The following is a 13,733-nucleotide window of genomic DNA, read 5'->3' as shown; positions in this document are numbered from 1 at the left end:
TTATTGCGCAACATCCTAGTTTCAACTTCGTCGCCCTATCTCAAACTTTATTAGAACTTTTACAATTTCGACAGAAACCTGGTACGGCCACTGGTGTGGCTTTCGTGGGTCGTTCTTAAACCGCGTTCGCGAGTCATCTTCCGTTTCCCCTCCCTTGGCGAAGCGTGCGTTGGCCGAATCTCGCAGAAACGATTCGTAGCAGTTTCCAAATCGCGCGCGGTCCCGCGTATCGCGAAAGAGGGACGCACCTGCATGCTGCTCGGCGCGCAGCTGCGACCTTCGACGCCCTTGTGCCGGCGGTCGTGCTACGCGACGCCCGTCCTCGTCATTTTTACGCCGGACGCACGCACGGCCACGCGCGCGGTTCGATCGTCCGCTCTGCTTGCTTCCCGTTAAGACGCAGATCCCGGCCGTTCTCCGCGTTTCTCCACCGTCACGTTCTCCCGTAACGCGAGACAAACAGTGTGCTTTCACCCCCGTGAACGCTGCTACTTCCGCCGAAGCATACCGGTGCTGTCAGCCGTGTCCTCGCGAGTGCATTTCGCTAAACGGCCCTCTGGAAGGGGCACCAGTGAAAGGATCGCCTGGCGGAAAGTCGGTGAGTGCCGCGCGAACCAGCACGCGTTCGCTTCCACGCTTCTTCCTGTTCACTCACCCTCCGCGACATCGTGTACCTGCGCAATAGGTTTAAAGGGCCTCATAGGGAACGCTTCAGGAAATTATCTGGATTTTTTTTGTATGATTTAATAAACGATTTATAGGAAGTGATAGAGCATTAGTGAATTGACACAAGTGACGACGTTGCTGGTTATAGAGTTTTGTTATACAAGCTTTTTGCGATTATTGCAGCACAGTGCTGTTGAATAGAAATTGTAAGAAATCGTCAAACTCGTATGGAAATTTAGCGAATGATAATGTCAGCGAACTGACAAGTGATACGTTGCTACGTATGTTACACGATATTCTCTAAATCTGTAGAATACAAATTGTAGCTGATTCTCAACATTGTATAGTAACGTAAGAAATGAATAGCATTTTAACGAACTGATAAGTGACGCGTTGTTGGTTATGGAGCTTTATTACGCGGTATTTTATAAGTACAGCGATACGATTTTTACCATACAAATTGTAGAAAATCGACAACTTTGTACAGCAAGTTATTAAACGATAATGTTAATAAATTGACAAATATCGTGTTATTGTTTGTAGACTTTTGTCGCACGAGTAATTCGTATAATTTTTACTATTTCAAACGAGATAATTAACTGGATCGTAAGTTTGTAAAATTTACTTGTTGAGCTTGACTTGGTTTAGTAACAAGCTCGCAACTATTGTGCAAAAATATTAAGCACATGCGATTTGTAAAGTTTTTTTTTGTATAATATTAGTTTAATTAGGTGAATCAATTTTTTTTATTGCGTTAGAGAGGAATTCGTCGAGATGAAGCGGCGATAGTGACAAAGCAGGTGTTAATGTTTATGACATTGGTAACAGTTATATTTGCAATGTTGTTCAACATTTTAACTTTCAGTTATATTTTTGAATAAATTAAAAGTTATACGTTGTTATAGTTGTTAATATGAAATAAGCGAAAAGTCCGACTGTTTTACATCTATGTCTTACAATTGAATATGTATGCTCTATATTTGTATCTCCGTGATAACATACAATCGACGATTTTGTTTTCTCTTAACCGATGGTGTTAACTGTTTCTGTTTTGATTACTGCTAGGGTACTTGATAGAAGTAGGTGTCAGATTGTTTTCAAAGGGAAGCCTAACTGTAACGAAGATATACATGTATATACTTGTTTTGATGATTGTGTTTAATTTTGTCAAGGGGAATGTCAAGTGTCTGTGTTGATTGACATTGAAACAGATAAGCAATCCTTCGTTTGCATTATACGAAGCAACTGTTAGGGCGTATAAAATTGTCTAATTTATTCTTCGATTATTTAAAAATGAAGTATCCAACATCTTATTTATAATGTTGTCTCTATGACTCGTAATACAAATATACAAACAATACAAATTGATCATCCATGATTGTTACGCGATATTTTTACATATTTAATAAATAATATTTTTACAAATTCTACGTGAATTTATATCTTAGTACAAATCTCGTTCTTCTATCTAATAGACGATTCTAAAAATATTATCGATCTATTTAAATATTTGTCTTCGTCCCACATGTGTCTTAAATATATGTCACGTCGTGTTTTTACAGGAGAACAATTATAAATAGTACTGTGAGAAGCACGCTCGTGATCAAATCTATGTATAAATTCGCGTGTATTATTATTTCGATATTACGCAATAATCATCCTCGTGGCTCATCGTCGGTGATTACCTTCGAATTTTAATATCATCGATGCCATATGTGCGGAAACATCGAACAAAATTTAATTACTGGATAAATATATACTTTTAAAGGGGATGAATCACGGATTGTTCATGTTTATCGCGAATATCGTAAATTACCCACATCTTTCCCCCTATCTGATCACCTTTGTATTCCAGTTCAAATTATTCTCCACATAATTATATTATTAACAATATATTTCTTGTAAAGAGTTGCATAAGAATGGACGAGTTTCAGTCGGTAGTCGGACAGACAACTTTCGATAACTTGTCTAATCGCTCGCCATTTGCGCTCAGATTTGCTGTCCTTTCCATCGTAAAAACTACTCGCTATTAAACTCCCTATTAAAATTCTCCTTAATATACGAGCGAAAAGTAAAAGTAATTGTCAGTTAATGTTAATTAGAAACAGAAATTTTCAAAAACTTTGAAACCAACAAATCTTTGAAACCTCAAACAAATATTTGTCACTATTATAAACGTTTACGTTTGATGAGTAACAAAATGAATAACTTTGTAGTACCACGTGATCTGTGGATCATTTTCGTGTTTTGAATTATTTATCGAATATTAGGTCATCCCATAAGCAATGCTACCGTTCGTTTTCATGCAACGAGGAATTTCTATTTTCACGATGTAATTCTATCTCTTGTAATCCTTTATTTTTAAAATACTTTAATGTAGTAGCAAATTCCATTATTCTAAATTCGAATTTCGAGAAAACCGCATTCCTTGCAAGATGACCCGATATTTTTCGATGAAACGTAAATATCATATTTTTCACAGATGGATATTTCGTTTCTTACATGCGAGTAATTGAGAATCGGTTTAAGGCACAGATACACGCATGCCTGTGCTTCTGATCCACTTTCCAATGCAATTGAAAGAAATCTAATAGATCGCTGCAGATTCGTATCGTGTTACGCACTCTTACAAGTGTGAACGCACGTATTGCGTTTCGATACAGGAGCTTTCTCAGATATCGAACAAATTAATGCAACTGATAGCAGGAAATGTTACGTAGCGTTCTTGTTCCGCCACGATTCGAGCCTCTTATCATCCACGATAAGATCTATGCAACATTGATCGTCTTGACGTCAATTCACAAATACAACGAATTAAAGTGAATTAGAATATTCGACATTTTCAGTCGTTTCAATTGATCGATGTATTTATATATATGTAATTGAATCGATTTGAAGCCTGTATTTCGCAGCATTCGCTGGATTTTCATTAAGAACAGTTTCCAGTTATTTATTTCGTTTCTTTACTCGTGACAGATTTGATTTATTTATTTGTACATTTTCCTTTCGTAAATTTAATTAAGATTATTACAATCGCTGTTTCATTTTTAGTCGTATAATTTAATTAATTAATTTTCTTTGTCTCACGATGACTAATTCAATTTTCAATATTAATTCACGTATTTGTCTCAAATATTCGCTTCCGCGTATAAAATATTATATTGCTTTCAAATATTTCAATTTCCATTATTTTTCCAAATTTACACGTTCAATCGCACTTTCTCAATTTTCAGAATAAAATATTTCGTAATAATTGGATATTTCACGAACTCTCGATGTTATATCCCCCAGTGAAAGATCAGTGAAAAAAAACCGAATGAAATTTCTACAGCGAAAGATAGAGAAATTTTCTACGAAATCTCAAGAAATTTAACAGCGACAAACATACGTGGGTTAACGTAATGAAAATTCAGAGAAGTACTTTTAGATAGCCGGCGATCGATTTGTTTGCGATCCAAGCGGAAACGCGGAGAATCAATCAATGCGTTCGCAGTCCAAGAATCCTCCCTCTACCAACTCGCCACTAACGCGTGTTCGTTCGTTATTCTTTGATGATGGTGCGGCACGTACTTGCTGCGTGTCAGTTTCTCGCATGTACATGCACTCCGATTGTTTAAATAACAGAAGATAGCATTGTTACCGCTATTCTCGGCTGTTCCGATTAACCATCGGGATTTTCCTAACTTACGAGATTGCCCCGCCTGTTGCAGATGTTCATGCGTGCTGTTGGTAGATCGATTATTGATAGAAATATGTATACTGTCTTTTTGGTTTTCTGTTTATTCCGCGATACGTTTATTTGATATGCATAGCAGCAGTATCATAGAACGTTGTTGTGGAATACTTATCGTATCCTACACGCGCTAGAAGTTATATTAGTTAATCTTAATACACGTTTTTGTGTCATTTTTTATGAGCGATCACATTCGCTTGAAATAGATGTGTGGAAATCATGGCAAGTTGCGTGATTTTTATTTGTTGATAGTTCTAGTTATCGAGTTTAGTGTTATGTATCGTATATTACATATGAAATATTTATGACACGTGCACATAATTTCAGTGTCGTGTGCAAATGCATATGCAGTTTCGCCAATGGTCCTCTGTCCTAGTGAAATTTCTTTTCGATAGGAATGTATTGAGCAGATTTACTAGTTTGGAAATTATCTTGTTTTCCTTTTCTAAAGGACGTGGATAGATTTTAAAATACAATTTTTTACGCAAGTTTGTAATATTTACAGTGACGAGTATTATAGGAAGCTAGAAGGTAGTTTCGATAAAGTCACGATAAAGGGCAATTTTTATGTTAAAAATTATTTACAGTTTCGAATTTTCTGAAACTTATTTTCTATTATAAATCAGTGAATTATGTGGTTTGTATAAATTTAAGAGATTGAAAGTAAACTAATTAAATAATCGTAACAAAGTGATTGTGTAATATGTAAAATAATTTTGAGTAATTATTGATATATACTAAACGTATTAGTCTTAGTCTAAGTAATTTTAAAATATCTGTTATACCATTAATGTCCTTTATTTGTTCTTTATTTCGCACAGTAAATACAAATATTTGATGCTCTCAGTGGAAAAGTCATTGTTCTCTATTAGAAATATTTACAGTTAGTCAGGTTTATCCTAAAGTCCCAAGGTTCCCTTACAAATACGTGAACCCCACGTGAACTTCGCGTGAACCTCGCGTGAACCTCTCTCGATAATCAGGAATTAACGAAGTTTTCTAGAGAATAACAGACTGGCTTCATGTTAAGACCCGTATAAGGTTCCTCGCGCGTGTTTTACAGAATGTTCGAAAAAGTGTAATTGATGTTCAGCCGCGAATGAGCGGCTAATTTACTTCAACGTCGGTGTGCATAATCTGACCATTCATTAAGTCTCTAACGAGAACCTCATAATAAAAGGGTTAACTTGATGAAGTTACGAACTTTCTCAAATACCGATTAAGCGTGAAAATGTTTCTTTTCACACTTATTTAAACGATCACTTGCTTTCCTCATTTAAGAATTTAAATTATGAAATAGAATTTTTCTAAACTTAAAATGAATTTAATAATAAGTTGCGCATCGTGTATAATCCTACAGTGAATATTAATAATAATTGCTCGGTGTAATTAATTAAATCCAAAAATGTAATGTAATAGGAAGAAAATTTACGAGCACGTTCGCATCTTCACATCGATTGAACATAAAATTACAAACATATATCAGTAATATTGGTTTCAACAGTAGTAATAGTATTAATAGCATCATTAGTGTCGTATAGCTTTAAGATTATTATGGTGGTCTTATCAATTATGGTATCGATCGAAGGAAAATTATGACGGTATATTATCTGGTATTGGGTTTAACAGCTTCGGTGTTATTCATCTACATATAATAAGGGTATAAATATACTGCAATATATTTTATTTTACCTGGTATATTATCTGGTATTGGGTTTAACAGCTTCGGTGTTATTCACCTACATATAATAAAGATATAAATATACTGCAATATATTTTATTTTACATATATCGATACATATACTATACCGAATTAAAATGAATATCGCAATAATTGTATTCTGCTAATAATATGCTTCAAACGTGATAAGGGAAAATCTGTTATTCGTTTCGATTGACAATATTCTGTGGAACATTCTGGACATTATTGATTTTCGTTGATAGAAAGTGGAGTCTTTTGTCTTGCTATCTGTGTATATATTTTTATCGACTCACTGGCGAATCTAATTGCCTTCATACACGTGACTAACAAAACTTTCTTACGTAATCTCGATTTGAAACAACAAATTTTCTTGCAATGCTTATCAATTGTAAATGTGTTTACTTCATTATCATTGATCGACGTAATTATCAGACAGTTGAACAATTTTGCGCGAAATGCAACAACAAATTTATTGAAAAATGAATACAGATAGGGGACACGATAGCGCTAGCAACAATAATAATGATAATTTCTATTTGAGAACATGTACCGACATCATGCTGTCGTCTTTAATCGTAATGGTTACCAATTTGCAAATGTTACATTAAATAACATGAAATCGTTCGTTTGAGCGATTCTTTGGTTGCAATATCTATGTACATATAACGAAACGATAGAAGAGTTGTACGTGTACGTTGAATGAGAAAAAAAATAAAACGACTATTTAGGAACAGCTCATAGGCTCTGGAGTCCAAGAAACTAATTTTTGGAATTTTTGTCTGTTTGTACTCGCATCGCGTAAAAACTACTGAACGAATTTTGATGCCATTTTCTCTATTGTATAGTTTAGTGTCTGGGATATGTTTCATCTCCATTTGTTCCGTAAAAGCTGAGAAATAGCTTGGTATCTGAGTTGAACACGCTCCCATGTTTGGTCAAGCAATGGTCATTGTTTACGCCGTGTTTGTTCTAAAATCGAGTCTTTTCATAATTTAATATCTTTTGCCACGGAGAATAACCTAACTGTCAGTATAAAAAATATGTAAATAGTTTATTTATAAAAATTTATTTGTTTAAAAGTGGTTCTCTATATTAAATAGTCCAGGCGAACGAAATCATGGGCAAACGATAGTTTTATATATAATATATAATCAAATTGCGGTATAATTTAGCATAAATTAAGGGTGAAACTATTAACAAACTAAATTATTTCGCGTGATTATCGCATAGTCGCATCGGAACTATATACACAATGTACAAAAATTGTAATTAGTATGCGTATATTTATGCATTCATGGGAAACACGAATATATAAAAATACATAAAATATTCACAGTATAGTAGTCTATATAATATTTAACGAATGAATATCATCTCCTGTTAGACTCCATTCCTTTGATTGTATCGAAAAGAAGCATAAATTTGCATAAGTCTCCGCAGTGTAATTACGATCAATGTACTGAGAAGCACACTATATGATCGCTAAAAAAAATTTAATCGAAAATTACCCATAATTTAAAGTACAAAGTTATTAAATACGAGTAATTGGAAAAAAGATAATTAAATACTCATCTGTAGAAAGTTACGATAATTGGAATCTGAGGGAGCGTTTCTCAACCAGCCAATTATCTCCGCGTAACAATCTTATTAAATCACACTACCGTCCCTCCGATAAAATATACACCTATGACTCTTGCACTTTTGCAATTTTACGTTGTCAATTTGCAAAATAGAAAAATCCGCTGCCGTACCTACAAATGACACAGTAGGTGTGACACGTATACGGATGACCGGTTGCAATTTATTTTCGCCAACAGGTATCCAATTTCTTGGCAGGTCTCCGTCCGAAGGCCAAGAGTTTAGCCGACATATAGCAGCAACGCGGTGTATCGCAATCAAGAATAAAATTTGCCCGTATCTCGCTAGTCTGGCCGGCCACGACCTACGACCAGGTGTATAAGGGTCGCCGGTGGAATCCCTCATAGGCGTCTAGGTTGTCGACGCGGTAAAAAGGAGCGAGCATAGTCTTTGATGTTAGCGGCCGAGTCGCCGAGGTTGGGCTCCATTTCGACCTTTGATCCCCTCCTGCGTGAGTTCACGCTCGTGTTCGCGGGGCTAAGCTTGGCGGAGGTGGCGCGAACGACGACCTCGATTCGACGTCACGTAGTTTCGATTGATCGTGTCAGCCTTTCGTCGACCTTTAAATCGTGATTCGTCACGTGGACGCGTCAGGTAGACCCTTGTGGAAGCAGGACGCAATTTGTTAGGTTCCCAGTCGCGGTTTTACTTCACGCGAATCAGAAAACAGGCCGACCGAGTCCTGTCGATTGCTTTGACCTTCAAAGACGGAGAGAGAACTGCATGACGGGAAGCGTCGAATCGTCGCAATCGATTTCATACCACTGTTATTCGTAAGATCGTCGGAGACCTTCCTTCTTCCTTCTCGTTGGTAATGGGTGTCTTCCAAGTTGTCACGCGGAGATTCAGGTTAGCGAGAGGGGTATTTACGGATCATCAAGTTTGTAAAACGGCCGGCGATTTTCAAGTCGTAAGTGCTACGCGAGAAAGCGTAGCTGAAGTAAGTAAGAAATTACAGTCCTTGGTCACTGGATTAGAACTGAAAACTTTCAGTATTCTTTGCGGTTCTTTTCTTAGTAAGCTCGAGGAGCGTGAGCGAATTCTATTAAATCGTTACGGTATACGTTATACACGTACGTTAACGAAAGTATTTGGACACTTAGGAAAATTGATGTAGGTACACGTAATATTATGTGTATTATACGAAACATTTTGAAATTTCACTGGCATTTGAAAGCAGTCTAAAAATATATATAAATTTCAAGATATTTTGTGGAAGTTAAGACATATAACGCACACGTAACAATACACATGATATATTTTCAAAAGGTTTCTATAAGTGTTCGAATACTTTCACGAGCTACTGTACATGTGTACGGTATGTGTTTTTTCTCGTTTGCTTTTATTACATTACAGTGTTTAATTATATTCCCTCCATTATGCACCGCATAATATTTTTTTGAATTCTTTATATCCTCGTTTTTTTGATAAGAATCCCGAATTTTAATGTAGCGATCGAGAATGCATACGAAGATGATTGGACCAGATTCCGAACATTCCCAATGGCATTCACATCGAGTGAATTGTCTGACATGATATAGTATTATATGTATTTATATGCATAGTAATAAATCAAACAAATGAAATAATATATCATATATGATCGTCTACGCATATAGCGATAGTTCAGACAATCAAGGACAATTTTCAGTTGATGTGTTGTAGTATGTATTTCTATAATGTATTGTAGTTAGAAAAGAGAATTTTCTGAGGAATCTCTTTGAATAAATTCTCGCTCCATTAATAGATAGTTTTGTCGTTTGGAAGTATTTTGACATTTCCGTCAGGAATTTATTCAGCTGAGAGTTATAAGAGAGCATCAGAATGGATTGTGCTGAATGCATAAGGCGTATATGTATAGTTAGTTGATTAATAGCAGTCATATGTTTGGAAGTTTTCATCATCTGTCGTCAGTCTGTTGACGAACTTTGGAGATACGTACGAGATTGATGGAAGCTCGTTAATTATTTTATATGTTAATCTTGATGCAAATGATGAAGCACCGATGAGAATGTTATATCATTTTGAATGGTCGATATGGATTTTCATTCCTGTCTTTCACGAGCAACTACGTATTACTCTCTTTCTTATTCGTACAATTACAGACTTGTGCAGTGAGTATCAATCAAAATTTAACGAATGATTTGTGTTCAATAAAAATTGTACTTACCATAAATGATAACCCCAATCGATTTTTCCTGTAATCATATAATATATTAAAGGAATAATTTATCAAAATTTGCAACAATCAAATCCTTTGGTTGAACTTTGATTCACATTTTTAGAAATGTTTCTAAATAAAGAATTTTCCATCGAATCGTTTACTAAAATTTATAACAGGCTACCTATTCAAACTTGTATCGATTGTGAAATCGTTAGAAATATTTTCAAATATTTTATCAAATATTTTCAAACGTTAGTATAGTCGATTCTGTAAATGCGAGAATTAGACGAATTCTCTTGTTTATCTCTCGTAATGCAGTTCGCCAAGTATACATCGCTTTTCCGTCGATTATTTCTGTTATTCTGTTTCATTCGATGGGTGTGATTACGTCAGCGAAAGTCACCTTGAACCAGAGGGTTGCGTTCGATCCAACTGCTCTGGGTGGATTTTAGTTCCTGAAAGTCACCACGAGGCGTAAGCTCCTCCCACGATTCTCCATGTGGTAGTTTCACTCGGTTTCCTGTGTACGATTTGGAAAGGTCATCTTGAAGAGGTCGTTCTCCTTCGTACGGATTAGTTCTTCACCAGAAAAGTAATAGGAAAAGAACGGCTCAGGATTTAACGGCATCCAGATTTCGTTTATCGTACCTAGCTCGTATAACGTTGTGTAGCTTCTCTGATCGTAAAATCTCGTGAAATAGCGTTCCGTTGTCGATGCCTTCGTTCTTTTTATTTATTTTAAGAGAAATCTAAGCGTTCCTTAATTTTGTGGTTACAAGCATTTTTTTATGTTATCCGAGAGTAAACTGAATTTTGTGTTTATGCATCGGTTAAAATTTAGGTTGTGAAAATATTTAGATAATTACCGTGGAAATAATATTTAGATAAGATTGGTGAAAATATTTGAATAATTGTGGAGATTTCTGGAGATTTTTTAACATTGTTTGACAACATTGACATTGTTTGTGAATATTCGTATATGGTGTCAACTGTAAAATATTAAAACCTGAATGATAATCGAAATTTAAACGGTCAAAGAACGCAGTCTTTCGATATAACAACTACCTCAAATAAATTTAGGCCTGTAACTGACCTGCAATACTAGATTTCTAGCGGCTCGTTCACGCCAGAAAATTCTTAGGAAAGACTTCGTCATTGCCAAGATGCACTAGATTTACAGAATCTACAAAAACAGATGTTTCAAAGTTGAACCTTAAATTTTGAGATCCTCTAGATTTCCAAATTTTAACTAAACTAAAGTTTAAAACTAAATTCTAATATCAGAAAAACTTCATCGGTACCAGCCTTATAACAGCATAGAGAAAGACTGCGGCTATTTTTACAAGACACGTACCTATACACGTACTGAATCATAGCCTGTTAATATCTCTTCTTGCTGAAAATGTTTTTATCGTATTGCGGAGAATCGTTACGTGCTTTCTAACGCTCTCTAACAAATTGATAAGCGTGTCTACTGACCTAGAGGAGTAATAGTAATTACGCAGAAAGCTTTTAATTACCGCTATACTCATTCAGAGGCAGTACTTAATTAGCCCTTGAGCAGCCGAGCAAGCGGAAAAACAAGTGCATAACGCAAAGCATAAGTAAATAGACGACACGATGCATTGACCGCGTGCCAATTTCATCCGCGCGCCGTTTTATTTTAGCCGCATTTGTCTCTACGCTGGTCTTTTTCTTTCTTCTCAATTTTTCAGTCAAGACCCTGTTGTACGATAAATTATTAATTAATGATATTGGTAAATTGTCGAGTTGGAAGATTTAGCTTATAGATATTTTTATATTTTTACAACATTTTGTAATTTTCTGTTAAATAGGATAATGAAATAATATATAATTTACAAAATTTACTCGTGCAATTTCATTCGTTTCATTACTAAACCTGTCGTTGTCGTGAAAGGGTATTTATTAATATTGGTAACTTGTAACACGTGACATATAAAATTCCACTGATGATGTTAGTTGAACTGTGCAAGAAGCTAGCTTGCCTTTTTTCCCTCGGTCGAACTTTTGTTTTAGGACGCGTCGATGCTCGTAGCAATGTGACGATCGACCTTTTGCCGTCTCCAGAAATAGATATCGGCGTGAAAGCCAGGCAGAGAGGTGGTCAAAGACACTATGCTCCCGATCCGGCTCGGTTTTTCAGCGAGTTTCGATGAAAATCGAAGGTCAATAAGACGATTACGTTGATTAGATCGTGCACATTATAAAGTAATATGCGAGACACTCGTCTTTTTCCTTTTATTTGAAATTACGCTCGTATAAGTTATTATATAAACGTTATTCTCACGTGTGAGGGAGAAAGAGAGAAAGAGAGAGAGACGTTAAATTTTAATTTCTTATTGGATAAGTATTACGGCTTGTTAATGGATCATTCATAATTGTCAATTAATTACTACTTTACAATTAAAAATAAATTCATAGTTATTAAATAATTAACTGCGAATATTTATGCAAATGCCATACTCTTACGAATACAACTAAAAGAGTAGAACGTAGACGGAAGTAGTTCATCTGTTATAATTATTACGAGTACTGTAATAATTATAATTATAACAGATGTCTCATATATTTTTGCAAATGTATTTAAGCATATTAATATTTGTTTAATGTATTTTACCATTATATATTGTGTATTGTTGATGCTATGATAGCGTTCAATGCATTTGTACAAAATTCTTAAAGTTCTCATATGTACATAAAAAGGAAAATTTTTTTTATTATTTAGATCATAATTCATTCATCATAGCTAGCATCATCAACAGTCATTAAATAGTTTACTGCTGACTATAGTAAAGTAAATATTGTCGTAATGCTCAACTTCTGTTTTATTACTCTTACTCATTTCGTGATATACGCCAATTAAAATGATCGCAAGTGTACAAACTTTACAATGAGCCGTAAGTTTAAAAAGAAATTGTACAAATTTTATTTTTATTTTTAGAATAACTTTCCTAATATAAAATTTGCGAGGACTCTTGCAAATTTATGAAAATCTGGTACCTTGAGGTACTTTTCGTACTTTCAGTTGATGAGTAATAGTTTCACAAACAAAGTTAAAATTTCTGATGTATTATGTACGCGTACATGTATGTTCTAAGAGTTGAAAATATACGGTACATGATTAATGCAGTGATCTATTTATAAACTTTCTAGTGTGCTCGCACTTTTAGTCTTTTTTTAGCGTGATGAATATTTAATTTTAAAACATTATAAAAATGTTACATTTTTCAGGAAAATTCAAACTTCCACTTTCAGAGATACTTATCTAATTATACTACATGATGTGAAACAAAATTAAAAAAGTATTGCAATTTTTAAAGTTGTTTAAAAATTTGCAATTTATTCCATTAGTCATAATATATAATCACAAATATAACGATATATATCGTGTATATATCATAATTTTCAGTGTAGCATTTTTTGCGTAAATGTAGATTTATGCGTGCAATAAATTTAACGGACAATGCGCATAGCTGCAATGTTATCTTAAAATTTATTTATAATTTATGATTCAGGTGCTTTACAGTAAATCGTTTATGACTGATGAGTATATTATACTTCGTTTAACATATAATGCTTGGAAAACCATAAACTCAGCGTGTGAATGTTTTAACAATTATCGTTGTAATAGCGACCGGTTAAAAAAATATTCCTTATAGACAAATTAAGCGATTCGTTCTTTGAACAATGAATAAACATACGTATACGTAAAAGCATACTGGTTATCGTCGTATTATTACTTCCTTCATTGACAAAATTGAATTTACATATTCTTTCGCTCATAACTAGCTAAATATATCTACAAAATA

The 13,733-nt window shown here is 34.6% G+C and overlaps 1 protein-coding gene across 2 annotated transcripts in view; it reads left to right on the top strand.

Moving 5' to 3' along the window:
- The first annotated feature begins 458 nt into the window (after positions 1–458).
- The window catches only part of LOC126867008 (leucine-rich repeat-containing protein 15-like), a 206,790-nt gene continuing 193,515 nt past the window's right edge, over positions 459–13,733 (top strand). The window contains exon 1 of one of the 2 annotated variants that reach the window (XM_050621101.1): positions 459–598. The gene's annotated coding sequence lies outside the window, so the exon portion shown is untranslated. The remainder of the gene's footprint in view (positions 599–13,733) is intronic. The other variant, XR_007690135.1, reaches the window with a different exon arrangement.

This window comes from Bombus huntii, chromosome 1, assembly GCF_024542735.1.
Source record: "Bombus huntii isolate Logan2020A chromosome 1, iyBomHunt1.1, whole genome shotgun sequence".
In the NCBI taxonomy this organism is placed as follows: domain Eukaryota; kingdom Metazoa; phylum Arthropoda; class Insecta; order Hymenoptera; family Apidae; genus Bombus; species Bombus huntii.
Note: the sequence above shows the minus strand (reverse complement) of the source record. Positions and strands in the feature narration are given on the sequence as shown.